Here is a 24,508-nt window from a genome sequence, read left to right on the forward strand (position 1 = left end):
TTTTTGTAGGAGGGGCACTGGCCAAGGACAACAAAACTATAAGAAAAAAAAAAAAGCCCACTGAGGTGCCAGTCCCCAAGGACAGCCAAAAGTGGTTGTCAAAAATTAAAGGATAAGTGTCTTGAAACGTGGTTGTCAAAAATTAAAGGATAAGTGTCTTGAAACCTCCCTCTTGAGAGAGTTCAAGTCATAGGGAGGAGGAAATACAGAAGTAAGCAAGGAGTTCCTGAGTTTACCAGAGAAAGGGATGAATGACTGAGAATACAGAGTTTCAAAATAGTGAAAACCAGCAAATATGGGAAACCACTCCTACAAGGCTCAGCAATACCTGTTTATAGTTTGAACCATAAAATATATGTCTTACACTTATTAAATGCATTTCACATTCACTTTAACCAAGTAAAAAATAATTGCTATACATATAGTACATAACATTTTGATTTAAAAAATACAGTACATTGTAAAATTAAATGGGATTAAGCTAATATTTACAGTAAACTCTCGATGTAACAAACCTGTATTTACTGAATTTCAGGTATAATTTTCCCTTTAAGGCTGTTGTCTTCCCTATCTCTCTCTCTCTCTCTCTCTCTCTCTCTCTCTCTCTCTCTCTCTCTCTCTCTCTCTCTCTCTCTCTCTCTCTCTCTCTCTCTCTCTCTCTCTCTCTCTCTCTCTCTCTCTCTCTCTTTCTAAAAGAGTGGTATGAGTGGAACCCTCCCATATATGTGAAGCATACTTCATACATGGACAGATAATGCCCCCGTACAGAGTTAGGAATTGGGAGGGTGAGAAAAACTGGGACATTTGTGGTCCTCTCCCCAGATGGGGACTTTGAGGCTGGTGTAGGAATCACTGTATTTAACTTAGAATTTTGAGCAAAGGGTGAGCATGTAATTAGGTGTATGTAGTTTTGCATGAAAAAAGAGGGTTATCTTTTAGAGGGCAGGCTCTGACTGCCCCTTGTGTTGTTAGACACAAAGGAAAATGTTCACCGAGGTCACAGCTGGATTATTGATAAGTTCACAGCAGCTTCTGATCCAGCTTTTGAGACCTCACTGGGAGTAATTATTGTTTCGGCAAGTGTCTACCGCCTCCTCTATGATCCAAGCTTGTGCACAAAATGCAGATATACTCAATTGATTGAATATGAGCCAGTGTTGAGGGTATGTGTTCCACAGAATACACAATCATCTGAAATAGAAATCCAGAGAGAAGTTTCATATTAATATTGCTCTTATCATCATCACTACTACAGCTGGTGCCCCTCAATGTGATCATGGCAAGCAGCACTGGACAATTTTGCATAACTCTTTTTGTGTCACCATAGCCAGAGCGGGAAATTGCCTTGGCAAAAAATTATTACATGGTAATTTTAAAAAGATCTTGGCTGTCAGTTTAAACAACATTAATGGTTAGTTTGAATTACATTTGAGTTCCTTCTCACATGTGCCACCACCCCTATCCCCTCCATGATCTTGTGCAAGGATTACTAAACAGTCTCAAAATTTCCTATGATGTCGAAAGCTTACTTAAGTCAGGATAATATTGCGAGAGTGATTGAGTGTTACAAATTAGGCCTTAGTACCAAGGAAATAAGTTGTCAAACCAGTGTGAAGCTAGTGACAATGCACTGCCTTGTTTTTAAGTCCTTCGGGGAATGTGAGATACCCCATCTGAAACATGGTGGTGGGTGGCATCCTAAGATCAGTGGCAGGACTTTGGCTCACATAAAGCATCAACTGGAAAAAAAAAGCCACACTTTTACAACAAAGGCAGGTTAAGGAACAGAATCCCATGCTCTTCAAGGATGTTAGTGTATGAACCATTCAGAAAATATCCAAATCAAGCTAAATTATCGAAAGATGCGTGTTCATAACAGAACTTTTGTTTCCAAGATTCATCAGAAAAAGATGCTGGGTTTTGTACAGAAATACAACTTATGGACTCTGGGAGAGTGGAGTTGAGTCTTGTGGATTGACGAAGCTACATCCAGAGTCAGTAACATGAAAGGCAAGGTGTGGCATCAGAAAGAGTCTGATTCACACAGTCTGAAGTTTATCGGCTAGTCTCTAAAGCACCCTCCCTCCCTTCCTCATGGTATGATGGGCATTCTTTAATGGGGGCATGGCTGACCTGCACTTCTTTCTTAAGGACCAGTCAGTCACCAAAGATGTCTGTCTCAGCCTATTAGACAATTGTCTGGCTTACTGTTTCGCAGCAACTGGCATTGAGGTGCTGCGGTTGGACAGCACCCCATGCCACACTGCACATGCCATGAAGGAGTGGCTTGCTGCTGTGAGATGGAACTTATGCCAGACTGGCCAACCAGCAGCTCAGACATGTAACTCATTGAAAACCTCTGGGGTGCCATGACGGGCAACCTGAGGAATGAGGAAACATCAACATTGCCCAAATTTCTGTATTTGATGGCTCATACGACACACCCAGTTTTGGCAAACATTGAAATGAAAAAAAAAAAAAAGATAAATGAGCGGATTTAAGCTCTGAATATGAAGTGAAGGATTTCACCTGACATTTGAAGACTCTCACATGCATTTAAATCACTATTAGATCCCAATATTTTGCCTTTAAAAGCTTTAATATTTGCTAGTAGCCTATGTACCAATCCTGTTGTGAGATGTAAACATGTACCTGGCATATGGCATCAGCAGTGACTGTGAGAGACTACGGGGGTAATAAAGTTTGTTCATAAGAATGTTAAAAGGTGGGTGCAATTTTTATTGTATGAAAGTGTCTTACCTCAAGGAGTAACGGCATCACTGTAAAGAATGCAGTGAAGCTTGCCCATGTCACCAGTTTCGGCACATAACCGACCATATGTTTGTTTCGGTACATGCAATGCATGGTGCATAGTCACTTAGGCAAATTCTTCCTGACTGGTTTCATTCAATGTGAATTACCAGTAAGTATGACCTATTATATATTGTTATTATATATTGTGGTGTAGTACCAGTCATCACTTCATTTATATTTGTGAAGATGTCTGGGGTTTGATTTTAGAGACTCTGTTGCCATAGACTTACCACCAACCACTGCCTCAATGCTGAACCTGGGACTCATAGGATGCAGGCTCATTTCCTGAGATTTTTTTTTTTGGGGGGGGGAGAAAAGGTGTCTTATGAGCTATCAATTATGGTAAAGTGTACACTTCATTGGATGTGGAGCCATATGTCAAAAGAAAATTTGAAGAAGCTTGCAGACTCTCTCCCCAGTTGTTTGATGGAGGTGCAAAAACAGAAGGGCCACCCCATCAGTAAATGGGAGGTTAGTTAATAATTATTCACAAGTATCATTTAATTATGTCTTGTAGTTTGGCCATTTTCATGAGTAGAAGTCATCATGCGCATGTTGTTTTGTGCACGATCATGTCGAGAGGCACTGACTGTATTACCACCGTTACTAGCATTATTGTCAATACAGTCACTACTACTATTACTTCTACTTTTTGTCTACTATCTATGCATCCTGATATCCTACATTTTTATCACTATTTCCTTGTGTTTGTATTTACCTTGTATGTGTGTGTGTGTGAATGTGTGTGTGTGTGTGTGTGTGTGTGTGTGTGTGTGTGTGTGTAATTACCTAGTCGTAACATACAGGAAGAGAGCTATGCTTGTGTTGTCCTGTCTCCATATCTACAAATGTTTAGTCCTTCCTTAAATTTATGCAGGCTTTTATCATTGACAACTTTTGCATCCAATGCATTCCACACATCAACACACTGTTGCTGGAAACTGAACTTCTTTACATCCCTCCTGCTGTAGCTCTTTTTCAGTTTCTTTCCCTGTCCTCTTGTGACTGTGGTATCCCAAACCATCAAGTCTTCATTGTTTATTTTTTCTAGTCCTTTTGTAACTCTATACACTGCTATTAAATCTCCTCTTCCTCTCCTCTCCTTATTCTTCTCAACAAGTTATAGGTTTCTCCTGTAATTTTGCTAATGTGTCTCTTGGGTGTTAAATTTTGATCCACCATAACACCAAGATCCTTTTTCCACTTCTGTTCTACTTAACCTCTCCCTGTTTAACACAAGTTTTTACTCTCCTCTCACTCTTTCCAAATTACATTACTTTACATTTCTTTAGATTCAACTCCATTTCCCATCTATGATTCCACTCCATTATCTTGTTCAGATCTTCTTGTGAAACTCCACAATCTTTCTCACTCTCAACTTTTTTTCAGTAACTTGGCATCATCAACAAAAAGGCTCATGTAACTATTCACACTCTGTCATATCATTTATACAGACTGCAAACATGACTGGTGCCAGTACTGAGCCTTGGGGTATTCCACTTTTGACTTTCCTCCACAATGACTCCCAGTCTTTTACCATTGTTCTCATCTTTCAATCCATTAAGAAATTTTTGATCCATCCAAGCAGGTCTCAGACCACTGTTATGCTTCAACTTCCACAGCAACCTCCTGTGTGGCACTTTATCAAAGGCTTCCTTCATGTCTAAATATATACACTCTGCCCATCCATCCCTCTCTTGTGCCACCACCAGTACTCTTCATGCAAGGGCAAGAATCACTAATTTTGTATACAACAAAAAAAACTCTTTGATTGGATGGACTCACTAAAATTGACTCTGGAATCAATCCTTCTCTTAAGACTTGTGTGGTGGTAAATGGTCAGGGGCTTGCCAGGCTCAAGTCAATCCACTGGGTACAGTTGCACTCATAATCCCAGGCAGGAAACAATCTAGGGATTATAGTCACTACACAGGTCAAATTTGCCCTCTGAAATATAGTAGAAATAATTACCTGCTAATATCAGAGAAAGTTGTGCAGCATTTGAGCCATGAACTCAACTGGCAGCCATGCCAGTGAGCTGAGTGAGGCAACTGACCACCTAGGTAAATCTAAGTATACTGACCTGACCTCTGAGTGAGGTCAGTGAGCCAAGCTGTCACCCCACCCTGCCTGCTCATGACCCTGAGTGACAATCTCTTGGGCATCAGGAGTCATGCGGCAGGCAAGGAGCAGAATAGATTTTATGTAGATGGGAATCGACTCTGGGATTGCTAAGCTAGACTTACCAGAATAAATTTTGAAGTTAACTTCTGTCCACCACTAACCATTAAAGACTTCAGACTTCAGTCTACAATTGGTGTCTGATCTAAAAAGTCAAAACTTCTTAAATGCCTTCAGAAGATTCACAAGCAGAAAAGGTTTTCAACAAGTTATGTTAAGTGATTGTGGAAATTTTCAACTTGTATCACACACAATATCAATGTGTTATTGGTTTGTGCTGTGACTTGTATATAAATTATAAAGTTATCCAGTCCTGCAAACCCCCTACATTTTGAATTTTCCATAACAATCTCTGGTGGGGTACTTTATCAAATGCTTTTTTAGATCTAAGTAGACACAGACTGTCCAACCATCCATCTCTTGGATTATATCAATTGCTCTACTGTAAAAACTCAATAAATTTATGATACAAGATCTTCCACTTCTGAAACTGTCCAGTCAATGAGTGTGATTCTTCTAGATATTTCATCCACCTGTCTTTAACAATCCTTTCACATATTTTTGCAAAAACACTTGTTAGGGACACCAGTCTGTAATTCAGAAGTTCTTTTGTATTACCTTTAAAAATTAACAAAGTACACGAGACTTACCGTAGGTCAGTTGAAGTGTACTTCTAATTTTTCGAGGCAAATCACCTCTGCTGGTGCGGAGATTTCACATGAGAGAGAGAGTGCGTCACGCGCTGCCGGCAGACTTTAAAGCAAGGACTCGACATCCACATGATGAACCAATTAGGAAATTAAGTAACCTGTAGAGCTTAAGGTAGGGAGGGAGAGGAGGGCATGTGAAATCTCCGCACCAGCAGAGGTGATTTGCCTCGAAAAATTAGAAGTACACTTCAACTGACCTACGGTAAGTCTCGTGTACTTTGTTAATTTTACTTTGGCAAAATCACCTATCTGCTGGGCGGACATTTCCCATGAGGCTTTGAAGCCATGTGGATGACGAGGGAGGATGCAATAGTAGAGAGGAAAAGGAAATGCCCCACAAGAAACAGTACTATAACTATTATTCCATGGAAGGATCTTGTACATGAGACAATCATACAATTGGTGCATAAAATAAGGTACATTGCATCCAACTTAATCCAATCTACAAACAATGTTGAAATATGGTAACAGTTCACATCATAAGGTAAACCTAAGGTACTAGATACTAAATACTTAAAATATCCGTTTGTTGCAACACTGGAGTGCAGCAACAAACCCAAATCATGTCTTATTCTAGCACTGCATCCTGAAAGAGGTCAGAAGCAGCCACAATGTTCTTATTATAATATTTTGCAAAGGTAGATTCCCTAGACCAGCCCGCCTTAGCCATAATGCATGCGACAGGGACAGTCGCCACTCCAGCTTTTGAAGCTGCTGCTGGCCGCACACTACCAGCGGAAAACTTTGAGATGTCTATGCCGGACATGTGGAGAATGGTCCTGACCCAACGGGCAATAGTGTCTTTGGAAACTGATTTGTGGGGTTTTATGAAGCTAATGAGGAGCCTGGCATCAGTGTGCATCTCATCCTGTCTAAGCTCTTTAGTCACATCAGTGTACCTCAGGAGAGTGCTACAGACACATAATCGTGGATCCTTAGGGTAACGATGGAATGTGACCCTGTTGATGTTAAAATTTGGTCTGGATTGTTTAAGAGTGCCCCCAACTGTACTGAAATGGAGTGTTCATTAATGAGCATGTCTCTGATTAACAGTAGTTGTAAAGTTTGAATTCTGGCAGCTTGAGTTAAGGCCATCATCATAACCAATTTTAGCGTTAATTCTTTAAGGGTTAATGCATGTAAGGGGAACATGGACCTTAGTTGCTCTAAGACAGGTTGGACGTCCCAAGTGTCAGTGTACCTGGGCTGAGGAGTTCTAAGATTGAAAACCCCTCTCATGAATCGGATGACCAAAGGGTGATTTCCTGCCCTGCATCCGTCCACCACAATGCCGAGAGAAGACAGGGCACCCCTCGCAGTGTTCACACACTCATAACCCACACCCCTGTCAAAGGTTTCCGTCAAAAAATTTACAATGTGACCTACAGTTGGAGAAGTGGGATCGACATTCCGTCTACCACAAAACAACGACCACCTCTGGACATGTGGGCGGTATTGCCTCTCAGTACCTGGTTTCCAGGAGGCAAGTATGATGTCCGCAGCAGCCGGTGAAACTCCTCGTTTCTGCAAGTTTTCCCTGACAGAAGGCATGCCATGAGCCTCGTGTGGGACATGATGGGGTGTGGATCTGTTGTGGACGGGTGTGTTAGAACATTCCTCCTGTTCGTTATCAAACGTGGGAAGTCTATTAGCAACTGGAGCAGCATGCCCATCCAAAACTGGGACGGCCACAGAGGAACCACCATCCAGCCTCGTGCTTGCTCCGCACGTAACTTCTGAAGGCACCTAGCAATTAATGAGAATGGGGGGAAAATGTAAGACAAATCAAAGTTTGACCAGTCCAAGGAAAAAGCATCAAAATATTTAGCCTCCGGATCTGGCAACCATGAACAGAATGTATTAACCTGTTTGTTAAGCCTTGAGGCAAATAAATCAATGGACGGTGTCCCAAAAACATTACACAAGGTAGTAAAAATGTGTGAGTCGAGTTTCCACTCATGTCTGTCATTAATCTTGCGAGAGGCTACATCAGCCAAGGTGTTGTCCTTCCCCGGTATGTGCGAGCATGTAACCCATGAGTCATGTTCCAGACACCAATCCCAAATCTGGGTAGCAACACCATTACAGGACTTGGACTTTGTGCCTCCCATTTCATTGACATAGTTTATGGCAGTGGTATTATCACAAAAAACTCTAACATGTCTACCTTCCAGCTCATGTTCAAATGCATGCAAAGAGAATAGAATGGCTTTCATCTCCAGGATGTTAATGTGAAGCTCCTTTTCATCCAGGGACCAAGTACCACTTGTAATCTGACACCCCAAATGACCCCCCCAACCAAGGCTGGAGGCATCAGTAAATAAATCGATGTCAGTACCTGGCCTAAAAATGTGTCTGTGGTGTCTGTCCACATTGTCTAACCACCAGGAAAGGTCTAGTTTCATGTCTGCAGTAATATTCAAAGGCCTGTCAAAATTACCATACTCCTGTTTCAAAGCGGCAATTTTTTCCCCCTCCAACTTCCTGTAGTGAAGTTTACCTAACTCCACTGCTGGCATTGCAGCCACCATGAGGCCGATCACCCTGGCCACCTCTCGAATGGGGGCAACATCTTTACACAAAAGTTCTGCACATCCTTGGCGAATTTTGATTAGTCTACGCTCAGGTAAAGAGGCAGTCATGAACTTGGTGTTAATAACATTGCCTAGGTATTCAATACATTGTGTGGGGGTGAGAACAGACTTCTCCATATTGATACAAAAGCCTAACCTCTGCAACAGAGAAATGGTGGCCTGAATTGCCTGAAGACATCCTGAGTAAGAGTTACTGCAAATTAATGTGTCATCTATAAAGCTGGTGATAGTGTATCCTTCCTGCCTTAAAGTAGCAAATACTGGCTTCATCAGTTTGGTGAAAAGCCGAGGTCCCTCAGAAATGCCATTAGGGAGGCAGGTGAATTGATAGATAACACCTTGCCAAGTAAAACATAAAAATCGTTGTTGCTCATCTGCAACCCTAACAGAATAATAAGCATGCCTGAGATCGACAGAAGCCAAAAAATCACCCTGGTTGATGAGCCTGATGGCCTGTTCAAAATTTTCCATTTTAAAATGTTTATATGGTATGTATTTGTTTAACCTCTCCAAGTTAAGAACCAGGCGAAATTCCCCGTTTTTCTTTTCTTCGCAAAAAAATAGGAGAGATAACCTGCTGAGTTTGTTTGTGTGTGACTTTAATGACTTTAAGCTGTAAAAGTTTTTTGATCTCTCCAGAAATTATCCCCTGTTGCACAGTGTTGAACCTGTATTCCAAATCATTAAAAAATAAAGGATGAACACTATCGACATCAATATCAAGGTGGCAATGCTGAACAATATCCAAAATGACAGAGTCACTGGTAATTTTACGCCACTGATGCAGGAAAGAGTGTAGTCTGCCAGCTTCAAAACATGCACTTGCCTGTAAGTTTACTGGGGCTGCCTGCTGCAGCCGCCCCGGCCCTTGGAGTTTTTTGGCTCCACATCCTGACGAGTGGAAGGCAGTCGTGGGGCAGCCCTGGAGCCATACCTCTGTTGCCCGTAGGGTTGGAACCTGGCGTAATATCCCCTACTAGCAGGCTTGTTCCAATATCCACCAGGGCGTTTACCTGCGAATTTGCTAGTAAAGGCAGGCTTTTTCTGCGAGAACTTACTCCGCAGTTTCTCTGCTTCCTCAATTTGTCTGGCAGACTGGGACACATCGTCACCGAACAGAAAGCGAGTAATTGGCACCTTATCTGAACAAAGATGAGCATATTTATAGTTTATCTCGCGTTTCATGACAAAACGCCTGGCCAAATTGTTCCTGTGATTGGCATTGCCTAGCAATGCCAATGCACCATTTAGCATGCTCACCTCATGTGCCAACTTGGGGTTACCTTCCTGTTCAGCCAAATCATCCAGTGCCACTAAGGATTTGGTGATAATGGTTGAAGCCCGCAGGATGTCCTTATTTACCTCCTTCAAGCGGAAGTCTGTCTTCCTGGCATCCAGCTTCAGGGCCTCCAACACCTGTGGGTTGCATTCCACTGGCACAAGAGCATGGCAGTTATTAGGCCTCTTGACAACATCGTCCTCACACATGGCCTTGTAGTCCTCTCTCATACCATTATCAAAGAGAAAGTTTACCATCTCTGCCACTCTATTGTCAATGTCAGCAACCACCATGTCAGAAGGACCAAAGGCCTTAGTGCCCTGAATTAAGGTGCTGTCAGCAGGGGCGGCAGGCCTCGACACTGCCTCATCCTCACTCATCCTGGCCGAGAAACCAGAAAAAGTGGCAGAACAAGGAGGCGACAAACCCCAGCCCCCCAGAGTACTGTCCTCGACAGTCACCTGCGCCGACCCAGTAGGGGGTGGTAGTTGCCGTCTGTCTGCCTTCAAGGCCTCCACTTCACCCCGCAAATCAGCCAAGGCGTCCAACACAACTGACCAAGGGGGAGGAGCAGGAGAAGTGCCGCGGGAACCACGTGCGTCAGCACTGTTACGTAATCTCACGCAACCATGCCTCCCACTCAAGCGACGAGATGAATGATCCCTGTGCCTGTCGTCGTCATCTTAAGGGCGAACAGTGGACCCAGGGAGAGGAGAAGGCCCACAGAAGGCACGTGGGGCAGGAGGGGAAGGGGATCGAGAGGCAGAGGACGCTTCACCAGACTCCGACATGGCTGCCGCACTGCGATAAGGAGAACAAAGCCGTAAGCTTCCTACACAGTTCCATCGTCAGTGGAGACCAATATACCAATAATACAACTCGCCCCAAAAACGGGTAACGAAGTTGAAGGCACTGTACCTGCGTAACAAGTATCGTGGCCTTATCTGAAAGAAAACAGCAAAAACTTGGGAGTCCGTATGACCCAGAATGACCGTGTCTGCCCGACGCGGCGATCAGCAAACAACTGCCGGCAGCGCGTGACGCACTCTCTCTCTCATGGGAAATGTCCGCCCAGCAGATAGGTGATTTTGCCGAAGTAAAATTGATACTATATTGGCTCTTTTCCAATCTAGAGAGACTTTTCTCTCTGTGTGTGTAAGTGTGTGTGTGTATTTACCTAGTTATATTTACCTAGTTGTGAAATATAGGACAAGAACCACACTAGGCTTGTGTTGTTCCATCTCCATATCGACTTTTATCTAGATTTTCTTTAAATTTATGAATTGTCTTTGCACACACAGTCTCATCCTTAAGTTCATTCCACACTGTTATATTTCTGTGTGGGAAGCTATATTTCTTGATGTCTCTTCTGCAAACACTCCTTTTCAATTTCCTTCCATGTCCTCTTGTGTCTCATATCTGGTATCATGAGGTCTTCCCTGTCCAACTTTTCCAATCCTTCCAATATTCTCTATATTGCTATGAAATCTCCTCTTTCTCTCCTTTTTTCTAGTGTAGTCAGGCCCAATCTCTTCAACCTTTCCTCATAACTATACTCTCTTAAGCTTGCTGGGATTTTAGTTGCAGCTCTCTAGATTCTTTCTAACTTTCTTGTATCCTTTTTTAAACTTGGCAACCACACTAATGCTCCATACTTCAATCTTGGATGTATCATTGTTGTTACCAGTTTTTTTTATCATATCTTCATCAATATAGGAGAATGCTATCTTGATGTTTCTCAGCAGATTATATGTTTCTCCTATAATTTTGTTTATGTGCTTCCCAAATGATAAATTATCAGTAATAATTACTCCTAGGTCTTTTCTTCTGATCTTATAGAGATTTCCTCATTCCCTGAGTAATAGTTGCCAACTGGTCTTCTCACATTTTTTTCCAAACCTCATCTCACTACATTTTTTAGCATTAAACTCCATGTTCCACCTCAATGACCATTCATTAATCTTAATTAAGTCCTGATTTAAAGCATTGCAGTCCTCTTCATTTGTTACTTTCCTCAGAATCTTAGCATCATCAGCAAAAAGGTTCATGTAACTTTCTATACCTTCCATCATATCATTTACATAAACTGTGAACATAATAGGTGCAAGTACCGAACCTTGTGGAACTCCACTTATTACCGTTCTCCAGTTCAACCTGCTGCCTTTAATTATTGTCCTCATTTCTCTGTTTGTCAAAAAGTCAGTCATCCACTTTAACAGTGATCCACCAAGTCCTCCAGTTTTTTCCAATTTCCATATTAGTCTTCTGTGTGGAACTTTATCAAATGCTTTTCTCAGATCTAAGTATATGCAGTTGGCCCATCCATCTCTCTCTTGCACTATATTACTCTTGAGTAGAAACTTATCAAATTCATAACACAAGATCTTCCTTTTCTGAAACCAAACTGTTTATCTGTTATCACCTTGTTGTCTTCTAGGTATTTCACCCATCTGTTCTTGATAATCTTTTCATAAATCTTCGCCACCACACTTGTGAGCGATACAAGTCTATAATTTAATGTACCTTCTTTACTTCCGGTCTTGTGGATTGGGGTAATATCTGCCCATTTCCAGTTTATGGGTACTCTACCTTTTACCAGAGTAGTGCTAATTATATTGTACAATGCTGAGACTAATTGTGAGCTACACTCTTTTAAAATCCAACTCAAGACACCATCAGGACCCATTTCTTTCCTTACATCCAGGTCTTCCAATATATCCTTTACTTCATCTATTGATGTTTTAATCTCCTCTAGGTCTGTCCCTTATTCTAACGCTGTCCTCTCACCTCTGTTATAATTTTCCTTAGTAAACACAGAGTGGAAGTATCTGTTAAATGCTTCAGCTACCTTTTCTGGGTCATCCACTGTCTCTTCTTCAGCTTTTACCGTACTTATTTCATCCTTACTCTTTAATTTTCCATTAATGAATTTATAAAATAATTTTGGTTGGTCTTTACATTTCTCCAGAACATTCCTTTCAAAATTTTTCTGCTCATCTCTGTGAGTTTTGACATATTTGTTCCTCTTCCTTATATAATTGTTCCACAGGTCCAGTCTCTTGTTTTTCTTCCACTTGTTCCACGCTTTTCTCTCTCTCCAGTCTAGCTGTTGCACATCTCCTATTGTACCAATCATTTTTTGAAAAGGTTCACTGTTGATCTTTTGGGTACCTATTTCTCTACTTCCTTATTATAAATGTCCAGGAAAGCTGTCCACTTTTCCTCTATGTCTTCCTTTTGAATAACTATGTTCCAATTCACTTCACTGAAATACTTCCTAAGTTGTCCAAAGTTAGTCTCGCTATAGTTTAGCCATTCTCTTCTGTGGTCCTCTTTCCTTATAATGAGGTTCTTATCCATAACTGTGAACTGAATCAGCACTTGATCACTTTTTCCTATTGGGTTTATGTATTTAAGGTCTTTTACTATTTCTCGTTCCCTGGTGAAAATTAGATCAAGCCTTGAAGGTGCTTCATTTCCCCTAAATCTTGTGTCATCTGTAACCCATTGTGTCAGAAAATTTTCAATAGCCAGGTCTAGTAGCTTGTTCCCCCATGATGACTCACTGCCTTCTGTGGTTTAATTCTCCCAAGATATCTCTTAACAGTTAAAGTCCCCTATCAGGAGTATATCGTCATTTTCCTCAAGCAGTTCTGCCAAACATGTCCTTGTGTCCTCAGGCATTAACTTATATTTATCCTCTCTCCAAGAGTTGGAATAGGGGGGAACATAAGTCACCACAACATTACAGTATCTTCCCACATTCTGTCTTAAGCTTATTTTCAATACTTCTGCCTCCTTCACCCCATATGTGATAGATTCTACAAATAAATCCTTCCTAACTAGAAACATCACACCTCCTCCCCCTTTATTCTTTCTGTTCTTTCATCCATAGGTTGTATTTTCCTTCACCAGTATTTAATATATCCCCTTCACTTGCCAATTTAGTTTCAACGATTCCCATGATGTCCAGTTTCTCCTCTTTTAAGTAGTCTTCTAGTTCCAACACTGCCGACATTAGCCCATTTATGTTTGTGTATGCTACTTTTAGTCTTCCCCTTCAGCATTTACTTGCCTCCTGTACCACTTTCTCAACCTCATGTCCATAACCCTCCAAAAGAACTGTTTTTTTCTCCACCTCTGATAGTTTTCTGTTTTTTTTTTCATTTGCTTCTTTTCTTAGTTCATTTATAGTATCTCTCTTTTCTGGTTCTATCTTTTTTTCATCTACACTTGTTTGTATTCTTCCACCTTGGCCAGTTTCCAGGATTTACTTAGTGTTTGTTTAGCTGCCACTTGTGACCTAAACCTTATTTTCATAGGATGCTGTCCACCCTCAACATATCTACCCAATCTTTTAACTTCTGTCCCTTATCTCTGACAGATAAGGGGAGGGGAGGGGATAGGGAGGGAGTTTTGAGACAACATGAAAGAGGAAGGAGGGGGAAAGGAAAAAGGGGACGAAGGGACATAATCAGGGAAGGAAAGTAAATGAGACAAGGAAGTGGAAGGAGGGGAGGAAAGGAAAAAGGGGAGGAAGGGACATAATCAGGGAAGGAAAGTAAATGAGACAAGGAAGTGGAAGGAGGGTGAAGGGAGAGGAAGAATAGAAATAATAAGTATAGATAGCAAGGGTGAGGAGTGAGTGAAGAATTTGAGGAAGAGAGAAAGTATTGAATGTTGTGAGACACAGCTGGTTTTAATGATAAGTTCACAGCACTCCCTGATCCAGTGCTTTAGACCTCACTGGGAGTACAGTAAAATCCCTCTCATCCGGCATTCGAGTATCCAGCAGCTTCAAGTATCCGGCAAATTTTTCCCCGAGCCTTAAAATCAATAAAAAATCAATGCATACTCAGAAAATCGATTAAAATTCCCGCACGAGGCATACTTTGTCCCCTCGCCACCAGAGCGCACTGCTTCGCGCCACCCGCGGCCCACTGCACTGTGTTTACTCAGTGACTTAGTCCCGCGTGTGCACTGTTTATCGCCTGACGCCTTCATCATGCCTAAAGTTGTAGAAAAGAGGAAGCGTGTTGTGCTTACACTTAAGCAGGAGGTAGACATTTGTCGACGATTAGAGAGAGGTGAAAGCAGACAGCAACTAATGGCGGAATATGGTGTGGGCTCATCAACTATTTATGACATTAAATCCCAAACGAAAAAGTTGTGGGATTACATGAAAGCCACCGACACCCCAAAGGCAGCGGAAAATTTCACACACTGCAGTATCATTGTGGTAAAATGATGGACAAAGTGTTATACGAGTGGTTCAGCTTGAAAAGATCAGAAGGACATAATTTCACTTCTATTCAAGTATCCGGCAACTGTCAAGTATCCAGCATGTCGGTGATCCCGTTGATGCTGGATAAGAGGTAATTTACTGTAATTATCATTTTGGTAGGTGCCTACTGCCTCTTCCTCTTAGATATGTGAGTGTGTTTTGTCCTCACATATGACATGATGCAGTAGTGCAGCATCACTACATCTCAAACTGTGTGGTGTGAGTGTGTGTATTTTGTCTTTGCATTCAGCATGGTGTGGCACTGCCACAGCATGATGTGGCACTGTGTGGTGGATGTAGTGGTGCTGAAAAAGTGAGACACCTCTCATTTGTTTATGCATATTTTCATAAATGCAGCAGCACTGTTACACTGTAGTGTGACACCTGCATCTCTTTCGCTGTCTTTCACATGCAGGCTGGCATGACTAGTGGTGTGGAAGTGCACACGACACCAATGGTAGGAAGATGTGATTGATGCACGATGAAAGTGTAAAAATAGAGGAGATAATTCACGAAAGTGGGGATGGTTAGAATTTAGGACTCGGTGCGAAATTTAAGATTATGAAACTCAGATAACATGAAATTCATGTAGCATGAAACTCAGGAGGGTGGTTTATGTTCTTTTCAGTTTTTCTTTCCTTTCTCTTCAGGTTTTCATATAGTCATCTCTTGCATATATATGTTGTTATGCACAGCAAGATGGAGAACAGAGATAGTGAGAAGAAGAATAATGAACAGAGAAGTGGGAAGGAGAAAGATAAAGAAGGAGAAGAGGGAGAGAGAGCAAGTAGATACATTGCTGACACACCTATACTTCTGGCAACAGAAATAACCAACTTTCCCTTCTCCAGCAGAGTCAAGGCACGAACCTTCTCTTCCATCATAAGCTTCTTCCAACCCATTGTGTTCATAGACAATCAAACTGTAGTGCTTTAAAATTGCCAAACAATTGAAAAAAAAGGATCAGGTGGAGTGACATACATAGACATCTCTGTAAGAGCACACAAAGTGCACTGAAGGCAACTGAGCTAGTGAACGAAGGCTAGAGGTGGAGGTGTGAAGAGGTTGTTACGTGATTAGTAGCTCTGCTCAGTATTCTAGGGCAGGAAAATAAGTGAAATCTATACAAGAAATTTCCATGAAAGATTTTTTTTTGCTAAAAGAGTGTAAATATTTTTTTTACCTCCACTGTACTATGCAAGGCCCTACAGGAGGCCAGGACCTGACAGAAGGCAGATATCTGATGAGAAAGCAATTGTGACTCTAATTCCAGCTGCTTTTGTGAAAGAGGACTGTGCATAGTTGTGTTTTGTGTTGTACAGAGTATTCTGACTGGAGGAGGCTCCTGTCTTTTCCACCTTTCTGCCTAAGTGCAATGTCTTGCTGTGGTGGTATATTTTTGTCAAATACTACTGGTCTTGGGGCCCATTGCCATCAGTGGGGCAGACCAGAGGATTATAATATTCGGCTAGATCACCCCTGACTACCCTTTCCCTAGTTTCCATCAGCTGTATCAGAGGTGTGGGCCTGTCTTTTGGAAGAGTGTAGATAGGCTGTTCTCTGGCAAGGGTGTATAATACTTTGTTGGACATCACTGGTCTGTTACTGTGGGTGGTTCTCCAATGAGATAGTATACCTGGCCACTGTCTGTGTTCCCCAGCAAGTGATGACTCATTAGTTATTTCCAGTTTGGGGGTTTAAGATGTCGTTTATTATATTCCCTTCTTTGTGAGCAGGTTACATACTCGTAGAGTTACATAGAAATACAGGCCACAATAGATGTCCTCTTGAGGTGATCTTTCCTAAGACTATTAAGATGATAGAAGAAGAAAAGGACAGCAAAGTAGAAGGCTTTCCCTACTCTCCACTCCCTCTGTCATAAATCAGGCTGGAAATAAATACTTTACAGTGTTAGAGAAATAAAAACCCAAAAAGGAAATTTTTTTTTTAAAAGAATGAAAATAGATGAAATGAGGTGCCTCCATTTCCTTCAGGCAAGGAGTTTAATCTTTAACAAATGCTGTTAACCATAGATTTGAGGCAAAATGTTTATCAAGATATTGTTTAAAATTCTCTATGGTATTGCAATCTATCACATCTCCAGGAAAGCCATTCCATAGATTGATGACACAGTGGAAAAAATTATTTTTGATTCATGAGAGTTGAAGGATTTCCCAACAATTTTACAACCATTTCCTCACACGTGATTTGAATAATCTATCATGAAATACTTACTGCAGTCCATATTATCAATGTCGTTGATGATTTTAAATGCTCAAATTAAGTCACCTCTTAGTCTTTCCTAAGTTAATGGGAATAGATTTAATTCTTTAAGATACTCTTCATATGATTTGTTTTTCAGGCTTGGTGTAATTTTTGTTACTCTACACTAAACTCCTTCTAATTTATCAATGTCTTCTTGGTAATAGGGGCACCATGCTTGAATACAATATTCCAAAAGGGGACAAACCAGGGAGTTATATAGGGTAAGGATTGTATCTTTAGATTTACATTCAAACGATCTGTCGATGAAGCCAGTCATTTTATTTGCCTTCTTTACAACTTCTGATAAATTTTACTGTCTACACTTTTAAGGTGGAACTATTCAAAATATACTTTGCTTTCTCGTTTCAATACCCAATGTAAGCATTTTCACTTATCTGCATTAAAATTCATTTGCCAGGTTTGCCCCCACTCTGATAATTTGTCTAGATTGTTCTGCATTTCTTTTACTTGTTCATTTGAGATTATGGTATTCACTATTTTAATGTCATTAGCAAGCTTCAATATTATACCGGTAACACCCTCATCTATGTCATTTATATAATCAAGGAAGAGAACAGGTTCTAAGACTGATCCCTATGGCATCCCACTGGTTACATTAGTCCACATGGATGCTTTTCCACTTATAACTACTCTTTATTTATGGTTGTTCAGCCAGTTTTTTACCTATCTCAGCACATCACCTTGGATACCATGCAATTTTAGTTTAATCAGTAAATGTTTGTGGGGGACTTTGTCAAAGGCTTTTGAAAATCAAGATATATTATATCTACAGCTTTATTTGTGTCATACTAGTTCAGAATATCATAGAAGAAGTTTAAAGATTTACTGCCTTTTTTTTTAAATTAGAGTTACATTAGCAAGCTTCCACTCATTAGGCATTGTACCAGACTGCAGGGATTTATTGAGCAATAAAGCTAGAGGTATGACTAATTCACATTTCACTTCCTTTAGGATACTGGGTGAGATTGTGTCAGGCCCGGGTGACTTACTTACTTTAAGTTTATCAATACATTTTAACATGTTTCTTTTTGTTATGTTGATATTATTTAGGATGTCATTGTTATTAATTTTGTTATTAATTTGGACTGCTGGCACCATAGGGATGTCACTGAGGTCTTCTGGAAATACTGAAGCAAAGAAAGTTTTTAGGATGCTACTAATTTGCTCATTGTTGGTGTAATCTCCATTTTTGTCAATTATTGGTTCAATACTTGAGGTAATCACTCTCTTCTGCTTGATAAAGCTATAAAATTCTTTTGGGTTTATCTTACTCTGGTTCACAACATGTAATTCAGTGGGTCTATTGCTTTGTTTGATTAATCTCTTTGCTGTACGTCTTAACTCCATGAATCTTATGCGATCTTTGTTATTATTGTTAGACTTTAATCTGTCATGAGCATCTCTTCATGTGTAGCCATTCAGCAATTTGTTTATTCCACCACTTAGGCTTAACGTTTTGAGTGGGATGGCAATTTTTTATAGGCACACATTCTTCCACAGTTTTTAAATATTTATCAGTGAAAAATTTCTATTGTGCATTAATATCTGTGGTGGTACATAACTGACTCCAGTCATTTTGTTTGAGCACTGATCTGAGTTTACAAAATTTGCTTTTCTGTAGTCAGGGACTTTTCCTTTGCTTTGGTTTGAATCACTAGCCAAGATGATTGCATGGTGGTCACTATTACTGAACTCCTCACTGACATTCAGACTTTCTATTAATTTATTTTTCATAGCAAGCACAAGTCGGGTTCTGTACAAAATGAATAAGTGAACTTTCTTTTAAGTTATTATGTAGATCATGGTTGTGGTGTGAGATGAGGGGTTTTTCCCCACTTTGTCACCAGTAAATTTAAGTCACCAAGATTTATGGCATCTTGTGTGTCACTTAACTTGCTAATTTGATCATAAATGTCACAGTCAGTTTGCACTGCCTGGGCTGGAGGTCTGTACATAAGAGCTATTGCTAGTTTCGTTCCATAATTATTTTTGTGATAGTTTGAACAGAGCATCTACATTTGCAACAAGGGGATTTGATAACTGAACTGAATTGAGACTGGTTCTGATATAGAATAATATGCCACCTCCATTTCTATTTACTCAACTTTTTTTCAAATATTGTGTAACTGGGAGTTTTATATTCAGCTAAATAGGTTTTGATTCTACATTTAACCATGATTCTGTTATGCTGATTATATCATAATTTTCTGAGAATGCTATTTCCAACTAAATTAAGGCTGTATAGTTATTGACAGCCAGCAGTTGCCTGGAATCATCGTGTTTATGCCCACAGTAGGCTAGAAGGAGGTATCCTAGGGAAAGCTGACTCAAGTGTAGTGGCAACTGTGAAGGGGTTGAATCTGGTCACAACAATGTATAGTGGGAATTTGAATGAAGTGAAAAATCAATTTTGATGGTGCTGAGTGAATGTCAATGCTTTATGCACAAGACTTGCATCAACATATTTGAGATGGAAGTCTGGATCCAGTAAATTGTAACCTCTACATACAAATAGGTAGCTATCCACAACAAACACTTGCAAAAAAAAAAAATGTCACAGATAAAGGCAAAAACAGAGCAACTGTCTCTTTCAACCCTCCACCTAAACACGTCTAACTACTGACTAACCTGAAAGAGGGCATGGGCTAGGAAGATAAGGAGGACAGGACACGTAGCACCCACCATCAGAAATACCATGTATAGCCAGGTGGGAACTGAATGAGACGGGGAGGGAGAGAAGGAAACTAAGAGTCGGACCAAAACATTGGCATCCACTCAGCACCACCAAAAATCTATTTTTCACTCTGTTCAAAATCCTATCTCGGTGGCCACTTTGTGGATGCCAGTGCTACTTCCAATGTGCAGGTGGTCTAAGAAGACAGCAACCTGAGACACGTGCTTGCCAAACAAGGAGAAGACTGAAGATCCACAGCTGCAGCGTAAGCAGCAGCAGGACATCTCCAAGAGGCAAACATTGAATGAGACCATCCTGATGGGAAAACCACAAGAATGAGCCCCAGCAAGATCAAGAAAACTTATGCTACTTTTATACCCGACATGCAAAGAGCCACAAGTTCATAAATTACAGATGACTAAAACCCAGAAAACCAACCCAAACTTTCATAGAATATGGAAGAGATCCAAAATCTATGAGGTCTCAAACAAAGGATTGGTTAGGCAGGAGTGCCTCAGCCCATCGCGACACAGGGCGTATTGGTGTCTTGAATGGAGAGGTAGTGATGGAAAAAAGTGTGAGCCAATCTCCACTGGCCTCTTAAGTGAGTAGTCTCCTAGGAATGGGAATGAAGAAAAGTAGAGAAGCTGCTGTTTTCCAGACATCCTGACCTCTTGGGCAATATCCTGGGTCTGCACAGTTGATAACATATAAAAACTGTGCAATGTGGACAATGGATCAGGGGCAGAGAGAGCTGGGCCAAACAAAGAGATGGTCCAAAGAAGCCAGAAGATATTGTTTCCTTTGCTAACCATAAGATCAAATTTGGTGCTAAACACCATTTTTACCTAGTACACTGCTATGCCACTACCCACACAGTGCAGCAACATAGCAAAGAATCAACCACCACCCCAGGACACAGGCCTTGTAGCAATTTATTTTGAGATGCTAGTTTAAAATTTAAATTTAATTTAAATACTTGTTATATCGCACTGCAGTGAGTCTGGTTTAAGATTCCATGGTGTACAGACCTCCGCCAGTCAGGCTCTGAGAGGCATAGAGTTGGAGGGTTGCACTGCATGGTGTAAAAAGCCTGCTCTATTACATTAAGTCCACAAATAGGCAAACATACCTGTCATGCTTTCAGCCAGAGGAAAAGCCATAGGAAAAAATGTGCATGAGAGAGAGAGAGAGAGAGAGAGAGAGAGAGAGAGAGAGAGAGAGAGAGAGAGAGAGAGAGAGAACATCTCATAACTCAGGACTACACCTGCTAGATTTTGGATACACCCACTCCTAAGTCCATGAATAAGCAAACAAATATGTCTTATGCTTTTCAACAGCCATCTTAACTAATTATATGAATAAAGATGTGTATAATCCCAAAAGGAGAGAGAGAGAGAGAGAGAGAGAGAGAGAGAGAGAGAGAGAGAGAGAGAGAGAGAGAGAGAGAGAGAGAGAGAGAGAGAGAGAGAGAGAGAGAGGCATCTCATTTTAACCTGGGCTGTACACCTAACATATTTGAGTCTTGCATTTGGCAGAAGCTTGAAACCTGTCACTACTCAGTAATATCATCACCCATAAGGCAAGGTGCTCTCTCTCTCTCTCTCTCTCTCTCTCTCTCTCTCTCTCTCTCTCTCTCTCTCTCTCTCTCTCTCTCTCTCTCTCTTTTTCTCTCTCTCTGTCTCTTTCTCTCTCATGGTATCAAATATCAAGTAAGTAAGCATTACATTGTTTGCGAAACTTATACTTTTTTATGTTGAAAAATTACGATGATGAGTTATGAGCAAAATGACTTACAAACAGCCTTCTGGAACATATCTTGCTTATAATTTGAACACCCAACTTGGTTGTCAAGTTGGAATGTCATGCATGTTCCTGATCTCTGGAAACTTGTGGAGAAAAAGGAGGGGCACTAGGAGCTCCCTGGCATTGATGTGAACTTGGGACTGAGAAGGGGACTACAGACCCTGAGCTTGAAGACCATCGTAAGACTAGAGGCCCTAGGCCAAATCTAATGCATGAATAGTGATGAACAGTGTGGGGTTGTGGAGGAATCCAGGGAGTGACTGATGACAACTGACGGGGTTGAGCCCACCAACAGAGGAGTAGGAGTAGAGGTCCAGGATACTTGCCAACTTGGTCATGCAAGGCAATGGGAAACCAGCAGTTTCCTTCCAGGGAAAGTCTCCTGAACCTCAGCCATACTAGAGGTACTACATCTGCTCCAAAGTTAAAGGAACCTAAGAGGGGGTCCCATAATTGCTTGGTGAAAGTATAAAACTCCAGTGCATGGTGAAGCTTCTGCAGGAGATGGTTCTGGTTGCATGCAGACAATTCCAGAGTCTGGGACCTGATTTCCCACTGCATGCCAAGCCAAGTGATGTACTGAAAAAGGAGACAGCTGGGACTTGGAGAAGTTGACCAGGAATCCTATTTCCTGGCAGGTGTGGAGGGCAATGTCTAGATCTTACTGTGCTTGGGTCTCTGAACAGAGCATGGATTAGTCAGTCATCAAGGTACATGAAGGTTGACATCCCTCGACTGGTAAGATGTATGGACATAACCTTCGTGAACTTTGTGAAGACCCTGGATGCAATGTTGAGATTAAAGGGCATGACCTTGAACTGAATGATATGGGAATTGACTTGAACCACCATGAACTTGCAGTGGATGGGCATGTGCCAGTATGTACTCTCCAGTTCAAGGGAGACCATCCATGCATTTCTAGAGATAAGGCCAGTTGAACTTGCTGAAGCAAGAGCATTCAGAAGTGAAGAGTCTGGATACTTTGATTCAGCCTGCTCAGTGATGACAAGCTGAAGCTTGTCAGAGTCCCTTTTGGGAACCACAAAGGCATGGGACAAGAAATACATCAACATGACTTAAGCTGGTGGGTCACGTACAGGGAGAAGCACCAGAGAACTCTCATCCTCTTGCAACCACGGGCAGAAAGTGGCATTGCCTTGAGAGTGGCATCACTTCCTACTGGTAGAGAGCAGTTGGCAGGGTAAGGTATTGCCATGAGAGTGGCATCACTCTCTTCCCCTTGACCAGACAATGGAATGGAGGCATTGCTCTGAACTCCAGCATTGTCACAGCTAAGGCTGTGCGGTCAAAGCTTATGAATGTGGCAGAAGACGCCTTTTCAGCAGCGCAAGACTGACAACAGTGGGCCCAACATAGAAGAGGAAACAATGTCTTGGCAGAAGGAAGAAGGGGAGCTCAGAGGGGAGGTGAGCCAGGATCCAGGAGTCCACAAGGGGGGCAAGCCCAATGGGAGGTCCCACCCAGGATCTGACCATGAGTCAAGGTCCTCAAAGGAAGCCTGATGCAGCTCACATCTTGAGTTGCATGCCCAGGCAACTACAGCAAGGCCCAAACCAGTAAAAACCTGAACAGGATAGCATCGTATGCACAGCAACAGCTATCTACAGATAGCTGTTGCTTGAAAATACAGAAATCCTCGAAGAAAGTGCACCAACACTGTACATGTCACTCCCCACAGTGACACCCAAGGGTAGCACCAGCAAGATGAGCTGGCAGGAGTGAACAGAAAGGCATCGAGTAGAAATCTGACAATGAGTGCTACGTGCTCTGTCCTCCTTACCTTCCTAGGCAAGTCTAACAACTGACTAACCCTTTCGGGTTAGTCAGTTGTTAGACTTGTGTTTAGGTGTGGGGATTGAACGAGACAGTCGCTTTGTTTTTGCCTTTTCTGTGACTTTTTTTTGGAAAATGTTTGTTGTGGATAGCTGCCTACTTGTATATGGATGTTGCAATTTGCCAGATCCAGACTTCCATCTCAAATACACTGATGCAAGTCCCATGCATAAAACATTGACATCCACGAAGTGACCGCCAAAATTATTCCATAAGTTGGTCTGCTTTCTTCTCTATCTTTTCCATACCTCATCTCTATTGGATCTTGCTAATATGCTTTTAACATTGAGCCAGTCTCTATTGCCTGTCTTTTTTTTAACCATTGTCACAAATTTGCTTTCTCCTTCCTTGTAGATTCTGAGAAATTCTTCCCATTTTCTTGGATCCACTTAGCATTGTAAAACATGCTTCTGTCATGAATGAACAAATTATGTTCTCGATTATGAAACACTGAGAAATTAATCTGTCATAAATAAGAGAGGTGGTCATGATTGGGGTTTGCATCAAAGCTGATAGGCCAAAAGGGCAAGCTTGGACCTGGACTATAAGGTATTTCATAGCAAGTCCTACTTTGGCTCATGTATCATTGTTCTACCATAGTGTTACGTGACTCTCCTCCTAGAATAATTTTTGGTGTGTCATTTATTCAATGTGGTAGTGTAAGTATCTGAACAGTCCAAAGCATGTCTATAGGAAACATAGTTATAGTCTTCATGAAATTTACAAGAGTTTACACTAGGAGGCCTGAGCTTCATCCACTTTCTCTCTCTCCTTAGCAGGGAATACTTATTTTTGGCTGACTTATCTACCACACTATCTAAGCTCAAACTAGGCTGATCCTACCTGTTGTACTAAATCTTCACAAGACCATTCTGCTGCCATGCCACCAATGTCATGATTGTATGAAGAACTACTTTCTCTGTTAAGAAATACTTAAGAAATCTACAGTTAGCAAATCCCAATCTTGCACCGTGGTGGCACATGCTACTCAGGGAGCACATTTTATTTAAAGCCTCCCAGCAAGCA

The 24,508-nt window shown here is 41.4% G+C and overlaps 1 protein-coding gene across 8 annotated transcripts in view; it reads left to right on the top strand.

Moving 5' to 3' along the window:
* LOC135106420 (uncharacterized) overlaps nt 1-24,508 on the top strand; it is a 505,119-nt gene that overhangs the window by 449,144 nt on the left and 31,467 nt on the right. The gene's annotated exons all lie outside the window — the stretch shown is intronic.

Source organism: Scylla paramamosain, chromosome 13, assembly GCF_035594125.1.
Source record: "Scylla paramamosain isolate STU-SP2022 chromosome 13, ASM3559412v1, whole genome shotgun sequence".
In the NCBI taxonomy this organism is placed as follows: Eukaryota; Metazoa; Arthropoda; class Malacostraca; order Decapoda; family Portunidae; genus Scylla; species Scylla paramamosain.